Source organism: Schistocerca serialis, chromosome 2 (assembly GCF_023864345.2).
Source record: "Schistocerca serialis cubense isolate TAMUIC-IGC-003099 chromosome 2, iqSchSeri2.2, whole genome shotgun sequence".
Classification (NCBI taxonomy): Eukaryota; Metazoa; Arthropoda; class Insecta; order Orthoptera; family Acrididae; genus Schistocerca; species Schistocerca serialis.
The window spans coordinates 691,325,537-691,327,480 of record NC_064639.1 but is presented as its reverse complement, the minus strand read 5'-3'; positions in this window follow the sequence as shown (position 1 = coordinate 691,327,480).

The following is a 1,944-nucleotide window of genomic DNA, read 5'->3' as shown; positions in this document are numbered from 1 at the left end:
CGCGCCATTTTCAGTACCTTTCTGTTAACTCTACGCCTGTTAACTCCAATCATTGTTGTCTTTCAGTTACGAAAGATACATTGTTTATGAAACATTATTATAGTCTGGAGGACACTTGTAATCCGCGCGAGCTCTGCTGCCACAATCTGAAACAAAATAAGTCTGTAGTACTTTATTGCTTTCCTAGATTCAATCGATCTTTCATGTGCGTAAATTTAGACGTATTGAAAGTGATTGCAGTTACCTTCCGTGTTACCTAGTATTCTCTCTATTTTTAAATTTTGGAAGAAGTGTGAAAGGCAATAAACCTCGGACAGAGTTTAGTAGAGATCCTAATGTATGGCTGGAATGGTTCAGTGATCTGAGTGATGAAGATGCTCACAGTGATAGCGCTGACTCAGAGACTGAGGATTCTATTCATGAAAGCGGTCATGACTCAGGAACAGAACAAGAAGTGCCAGAAAATGATGAATATGAATCACAGGAAGAAGTAACTCAAGAGGATGATTTTTTTTAGGGGAAGATGGAATAACTAAACGGAGGAAAAATAAATATCCTACCAGTATTAGTAGTAGATCTTTTAATTTTATTACTCATTTGCCTGGGCCAAAAAACAAGCTCGTATAAAAACGACAGAATTAGAAGTTCTAAATATGTTCTCGGATGAAAACATAATAAGCACTATCGCAACATGCACTAATATACATATCAATAAAGTTCGTGGTAACTTCGCTAGGGAAAGGGACACTAGAGAAACAGATGCGGTAGAGACCAGAGCTTTCATTGGTTTGTTATATCTACGTGGATCTTTGAGATGTTCTAGGAAGAGCATGTCGAAATTGTGGGATAACTCAAAGGGAAACGGACTTGAATCATGTTATTTAAAGTGTAAACCGATTCAGGTTTCTGTTGAATTGTCGGAGGCTTGATAATATCCGTGATAGAGGTGTTCGCAGAGAGATTGACAAGTTGGCTGCTATCATAGCTATCAGAGAGTTACTTGAACTATTCACGAACAATTGCCAAAAATATTAAACAGATTACACTTTGAATTTAGAACCGTACGTCGGTAAGCAACAAGAGGGACCATGTAAACTCAGTAATTCAGCTGAAGATATTGTTCTTCGAATGGTCAAACTGTTTCAAACGTTAGAATATATTATACTATGTACAAATATTAAATGTATTGTATTTAGATTTAATAAAAAATCATAAAACCAATCTTAAAGACCGTTCAAAGTGTACAAATAGACTGCTTGCTTTGTGGATGACACCAGTCATCCGCGCGAGTAACGATGTAATGAATTTTCGCGCTAGTAACGGAGGGTTAACGTACAGATAACACGGGGACGACTGTAATAGAACACGGCCACTAGGAGAGCTAAATTATTGTACTGATGGCCTACGGTACCCTACGGTAGCTTTACAACTCTAGTCACGAGCGATTACGAACAGGCCACCGCTCTACGCTTGTTGATAATGAGGCGCGAGACAGAGTTCACATAGGGACCGTTATGTTATCATCATCTTTTCGTCATATCGTAGTTCTGTACTTCGGAGCGTAGGATTTTCCAGCATTAGCGGTATGTATATCTTGCAGAAGGAGTTGTTCTCCATCATTAGTCTCCGGCGAAACTCCAGCTACTTGTAGTGAAAGTTTATCATATCTCTGCAGAATAAAATTCGTTTTGTGAAACTATACGGTGGTCTTCCTTGCGTAATACGCCTTCTGCATTATGTATTTTGTAGTATATCTCTTCTTTGTTAATGCAGTAATATCAAGTTGTCTTGCAACTTGTTTTATTTGCCTCGTTTTGTATAAAGCTCTCCTACTCTTAATTTTCATGTGTATACATAGTGTAATGTGAATGTTCTTTCGCCTGAACAATGCAGGTGATATGCTTACATAAAACACTATCTGACGAAAGAAGTCACCAAATTCAT